Raw genomic sequence first — 7,301 nt, 5'->3', positions numbered from 1 at the left:
CTAAGTACAAAACAAGGTAGCAGTGAGGTTACTGTGGGTGTGACATCGCCAGCCGGCATACTGTCTAAGTATCATTAATGACAGCTATACATTGTTCATCATTGGTTAGCAAGTAACCCGTGATCAGCAAAGATGCCAGGTCACGAAGCGCAGTGCTGACATCAAAGAAGTTCATTCACATCCTCCTCCTACAGGTTTTATAAACATACGCTCACACACCCACATTATTCTCGCCCCTCCCCTTTAATGTCGTTGTTTGTGCATGGTAAATATTCTCTGCTGGTCCATGGCGTAGGGACTGACAGGAGCAGACAAGACTCGAAGATCAAACTCAAATTGAAAGTTAAGATGAAGGAAAGAGAAGAGAAGGTGACAAGGGAAACGAAGATAATAACGAAAAACAAAAACATCCCTATAATGAACAAAACAATGGAGAGTATCACACACAGAGAAAACAAGAACATACAAGGAAGCACAAGATTACATGGAAAATGATAAGGAGACGATTTAGGTATTTTAATTCTTTTATATTACATACAGTTTGCCCCCCCCCCCCGAAAAATAAGATAAAATCGAATTTCGCATCGATAATTTCAAAATAATTAAACAATCTTAATGCTATTTGAGGATATGAAACTATAACTTCTTATCTACGTCCTGCAAAACCTCATTCAATTTGGTCAGGTGGTCACAGAGAAATGTGAATTGTTGTTAAACATGTCATGGGTCCGTTTCTTCCAAGTTCAGCACTTGGATTCTCTTGGCATCCATAACAAAATGAACTAAACTTGGAGGGAAGGGATACTTGACATGCTCGACAAGGATCCCCACTTTTCTGTGGCCACTGAAGCAAATCGAAAGGGATTTTCTGTAAAATGGCGGTTATAAGATAAAGTTCCATGCCTTGAAACTGCAGTTTGATGATTCTCTATTCTTAAAGTTATCACTGCAGAAAATCTCAATGTATTTTTTGGGGGGAGGTGGGGACATACGGTATATATTTGCGTTTTGCTCCCTATAATATCAATGGATCATGGTCGCTAGCTGCGCATGATATTCGGAACAGATTTTGTTTCTACTTTTTTTTTGTTCTAACATTAATTCACGCAACAGTTCCAATGAACAAAATTGTATAGAACTATGATGATGAAGATCAAATATCGGCAACTATAAGACTGGGTCCTCTAATGTCCCGACAGCGTTTCAAATTGCATCGTGGTAAGTGTTTTATAATTCATGATGCATACTTGTGGGTTTTTTTTCGAATAAAAGGGAAGCAATTCGGTGTTTACAATGCTAACAATAATTGCAAACATTCCAATATTTGACGACCACTCGTCTATAAAAAAACAACATTTCCCTGTAAGACTAAAACGCTTTCCAGTTCATTACCTTCAGAGCTATCAACATGATAATTAGCATGTCTATAAATACCACCTGTCCTTCAAAAACCCTATACACTTGTTTTGTCTTCAACTCTTCAGCATTTCATATGTTAATGAATTTGTCTCTTAAAGATCACGAGCCCATGAAGACATCAGTTCTTCTGTCTTTCTCAAAAGCCGGTCTTTCTATAACGAGGTTCATCGCTCCTCTTGACTCCGGGTCGTCTACCCGCAGTAGGCGGTATTGGCCGGCTGGTATAGAGAATGGACGTACAGTGCCCACTCACGGAGAGGCGTTTTACCCCGAATCAAGTGTTCTTTCGCGCCATCTCGCGAGAAGTGAGTTCTCACATTGGATATCTCCTCATCCGTCTTTTTCACTTCGGCTCGCTTTTATACTCCTCCTCACCCCCTCCCCTCCATCCCTTTTCCCCTTCTCCAAGCTCTCTCTCTCTCTCTCTCTCTCTCTACCCAGCTATGATTAAATAATTATCTCTCTTGCTTTCACTCGCACGTGTATTTATGCCGCACATTCATACTTGCATGCACACATACACTTAAAGCAGCCAGCCGATTCGTTATTTTCATCTCAACTTCCAGATTAGATGATAATAAGAAACAAACAAAGGCGAGGAGAAGCATATTTTCCAGGTGACAGCACTGAATATACACAAACCCACGCACATAAAAATCCCACATACACCCTCCCACACTTCTGAGAATCGGTTGCAAGCGTTTTCATTACCTGCGTAAGCCTGAGAATGAATATGGTTCCACTCTCGAAGAGATATACTGTTCCAAGTTTGTCAAGTTCTTCAGGTAATATTACTCTCTCAAGGTTTGCTTAAAATAGTGTAAGCCACACTTGGCAAAAGTGACTGAGCATAACTGCTTTCTATTATCTTCTTACAATGATATTCATTGGGGAAAAAGTTACTTAAAGTCATGTTTCACTATCATCTTTTACATATTTTCTTCTCTTTGCTTTAAGGTAAGTTGACGTATCTTTGTTTATCCTGGTCAACGTTGAATACGATTGGGATCAAAGGAAAACATCAGTCATAAATTGTCAAGGAGTCTGTTCGAACTTACGCAAGCAGAAGAAATCAATTTTTGTTTTCTAAACGAGTCTGGATTTTATACTCTCATTTGTGAACAAGTCTTTAATTACCGACTCTAATTTCGCTTCTATACATAAACCTATAAATGAAGACTGTTCTGAAAATGAAGAAACTTTCAAGAGAAGGGACATATTCGCGCAGCATGGAAATCATACATCGATCTCACCAGTGAATCGTAATTTCATATTTCTCTCACTGGTTAAAGCTTACTTTCGCGAGAATACACTCAGTGATGAAAGATATGTTCCTTTTACACTTTTCTTTTTCTTTTGACCGACGAGTCTGTTTCTTCGTCCAATATACATGCTCGTGTATTCTCGACTAAGCCTGCCCTCGGAATAAAATCATCTTGTAGTAAAATCGAGACTTCTCGGGATGGTAATACACTGGATACGGAAAAACACCTGTTTTGATTCAGATGCTACAAACGAGAAGGAGTAAAAATTATATTTTTAGGACAGGTGCCGTCGTTATTGACCAGGTCGTGTATGTCTGCGATATAGCTGGGCATGAAATATGAATTACAGAGTCATACTCACGTTTCGCTCGGAACGAGTCCGCGAATGTGAAAAAGAGCCGATTATTCTCCGAAACATAAATCACAACATTGCCACTTAATCTTCTGGTCATCCCTCCGAACTCACAGGGGTTGCGCCTCGTACCAATTATATCTTCCCCCAACGCTGTAGAGAATGCTAATGCGAAGCGCTCGTCCTACCAGCGTGGTATTTAAACCCCCCACTCCGCGTGTTAAGCACCATCGATACGGGAGCAAAAGTTGGGCTTTAATGAGCAATAACCCCCTCTCCAATCGAGACTGGAAAATTATGAGTTCGTACGTCTGATTTGGAGGCGGCGTTTAGCGCGAGGCATGGCGGTGCGTCGACTCAGGTGCGTGCGCACACCGGAAGAGAATGCGTAGGTGGTTGGTTGTGGGGAAAAGAGCTAGTAAAGAGAAGTATCAAACAAACCAGTTCGTTGTAGCGATGTGGTCCGCTAGATCACCATCTGGAATGGGATAGCTTACGTGTATTATAGGCCAGAGCAAATCGACGTAGCCTTGTAATCCAAGCTGCACTTAAGCCCAAGGCTGCCGAGCCCGGTGCGCGGTATACAGAAAAATTATGAGAGCTTTACAGGTGTAAAAGCGGGTAGTGTCAACTTTATTAGGGTGATTTGTACATGGCATTATTAATTGTTCTGTTCGTGGTTTTTTTTTTTTTAAATTTAATGAATACATGTCTCACACGAATGGACAGCTATGTGCTTGTTTGTTTGCTTTCTATAGACTGGATCTCTGGAAGTTTGATCCTTGTTTGTATGCATCCTGACGTTGCTTATGAATGATCGCCGGTGCATATATCCATGTACGATATTTGTCTAATGTCCCCCTCCCCCTCCCCCGCTTTCTCTTACTTCGAAAAATACCTTCTAAGATAATGCATTCGTGAAATTGCAAAATGTTTATTGTGGATCCTTACGAATGACCATACTCACATACTTCGGAAGTTTAAGTGTGAAAAGCAACTTCAACTCGAATTTGATAAGTAGTGGAAATAACAGCAACAATCAGTATGACAGAAATTTCACTACGTAGATCGTAGAGTAAGAGAATTAAATTAGTCCTAATTTTTTCTTTAATTTCAATTTATGGTGCACTGATGTGTCGCAAATGTGTCGCAACCCGACCACACATGCAAATTAGATGAAGTGGTGATATTTTCGCCTCATAAGTATCCCATTTGTTTCAACATTAGAATATTATGATGTCATGTCATATATATACATATATATATATATATATATATATATATATATATATATATATATATATGTCAATGATACTAAAACAAAGTCAATCCCCTCTCACTCTAAAATCCTTATCATAGTTACATTCACATCACTGATGCTTATAAGGTTACTCTACGACAGTATTAGGTATAATTTGAATAAACTTCTGTGGATCATAACGGTTTTTAAAAGATGATATTGCATAGTTGTGTCATCATAGACATTTTCTATATATGAGTATGTTACATTTTTTGCTCTTTCGAAACGAACGGTGTCGAGTTTGAAATTAACCATCACAAGATGGGAGATTGATTTATTACAATATCTTGGGAGAAAAAATAACCTCACCAATGAATCACGAAGATGAAGACCAATAACTTCTTTTGCAATGGCGAGTTTCTTCATGAGATCATACACTTGATTATGAACCCTACATTAAAAAAACAACAACAACAGCTCTTAGATTATGTGCTTCGGTCATCCTTGAGCCAATATTTTGAATTCTTTCTGCTAAAATGTGTTTATTTGTTTGTTTGTTTGTTTGTTTGTTTGTTTGTATGTTTGTTTGTTTGTTTTAATCAAGGGGTTAAAAGCCCTCAATCAGCCAAGAGGCTGTTTTTCAGAAAGGCCCTGAACAAAGTATTTGGCATAAACAGAACAAATCAAAGATACAGAACGAAACAAAATCAAATCAAACATAGAAGTGATACGAATATCAAAAAAAAAAATAAACATACTCTAAAATCAATATCTATGTAACAAAATAACGATAATCATCTGAGGCGTTTATCTTCATTCAAGTTGAACAAACACTTCAATGTATACTCTGAGTACATTGTACGAATATTTTCGATTGAATCAAGGGCATTTCCAAAGGAAGTCAGACTGTCTAATATACTAACATTTTCGGGGAGATCATTGAAAATACTTATGTCAGTATGAAAAATCCCTGTTTCAAAAAATGCTGTATAGGTTTTTATAGTTTGAGGATATTGCGTGAATTTCTTAAATAATATGCCTTCTGTTTCACTGTTATTTTGTCACATAGAAATGACGGCAACATTATTATTATGCAGGAGCTCAAAATAAAAAGGGCAGCTTCCTTCTTCAAGCGAATTTCAACTGGTTTAACTTCAGTTCGGTTGTAAAGGGAGGTTGCTCTTTGTTTTTCCGAAGGTTCGTTATTCCGAAGATTCGTTATTCCGAAGGTTCGTTAATCCGAAACACACAAATTACATATACCTAGAGGTTCGTTAATCCGAAAATGAAAAAAAGGGTTCGTTAATCGGAAAATGACACAAAGCTCGTTATTCCGAAGGTTCATTTATCCGAAAATGAAATAGGGTTCGTTGTTCCAAAGGCTCGTTGATCCGAAATGAAATAGGGTCCGTAACGAACCTTCGGAATAACGAGCTTTGTGTAATTTTCGGATTAACGAACCTTCGGAATAACGAACTGTAACCGTAAAGGGACTTACTGCTGAACCGATTTTCTACCAGTAAGACAACACGATTGATTCATTGTGTCACCATTGATTCACTGTGTCACATACTGGATAGATATTTGCGATAATGCTACTATATATTTTGGGATTTTGGTAATCTAATCTTTCTCCATAACTTTCGCTATCTTCACTTTAACATATCACTGCATGGTTTTGCCCGAATTCTCGTTTTTGCTTTTAAGTCTTTGCCAATATTGCTCCTAAACAAGAAATGACATAGATTGAAAACATTTGACATTTATAGGGCTCTGGAAATGAAAGTTGAATGAAAACATACAAATAGAATAAACGTAATGAAAATATCTTACGGAAGTATACTCGCTTATTTTTTTTCCCCTTAACAACTCTTGATAGTCCTCATACTGGTCTATTTTCTTTGATTTTCCTTTGAGCAGATTTATATATGTTGATTTGATCTTTGTACTTATTGCACTTATGGTCTTAATGAAAGGTTCTTTGCAGATTTTGTATTCTCCTTTTACGACACAATCATTGAGCTGTTATGCAATACGGTGTCTCAGATCCAGGCTACACCCTCCTTTTCACCGTCCTAAATATTCATATTTTGTCTACATTTCAGGCGTTTTTCCTCAGCTCCGAAACTATTCCAGTGTCTTAAATGTTATTCCACATTAATTCCACACTGCAATTTACATCTTAACATCTATCCACAGATCAGAAAAGATCATGTCAAATGAATGCCTATTTATAGTTTTGAAATATCACAATGTATTGTAACATGATCATAGCATACTGTGACACTGAGAATATAAGTGGAGATCTGAAGGTTCTACGCACAATTGAAGCGCTGTAAACAACACCTTTCATTTTCGTCACTTTAAACGATATTGCAAAACATAAATAAATAACTATATTGATGTGATGAAGAAGATTTTGTAACAGAAAAGAAAACCTTCGCCCAATTGGACGGGGAATTAAGCAGTTCTGAATTGCAAGAAATGTCAACAAGTTTCATCATTCTAATAAATAAATCGCTCCGATTCTTTTTCTTTAAATTGCTTCAAAAAAAGTACTTGCGTGACTCTCCTCTAAAACCAACAATGCATTATTAAAGGATGAAACATATTCAAGAGCCACTGTAATATGCCTGCATACTTCAACACATTGGAGAGACATTTTTGCGGGTAATTATTTACTTCTGGATGGAAGCCAGGCCTTTGACAGGATTACTTCTGCTTTCAAGCGTGTACTATCATGTCTGTTCTCTCTTATTCTACCCCCCCGCCCCCGCCCCCGATTCACACCACATTCCTGGTCTCTTGTCCAGCATTTTTTTTTCAGTTATTTCTATCATATGTTTACTCATCAGTTTTAATTAGTTCAACCTCGCCTAACCCAATCCATGAATAAATTGGTACCATTGTTAAATCAAGATGTTGTGACGCTTTGCAGTCTATTCAAGGTATTTGCCGTCTGTGGTTTGATTCAAAGTTTACACCGTTAAAATGCCGCTTGTGCATTTTTTTTTTTTGGTTCTAG

This window comes from Diadema antillarum, unplaced genomic scaffold (genome assembly GCF_040938485.1).
Source record: "Diadema antillarum isolate AM-2024a unplaced genomic scaffold, OU_Dant_1.0 scf00000226, whole genome shotgun sequence".
In the NCBI taxonomy this organism is placed as follows: Eukaryota; Metazoa; Echinodermata; class Echinoidea; order Diadematoida; family Diadematidae; genus Diadema; species Diadema antillarum.
Note: the sequence above shows the minus strand (reverse complement) of the source record.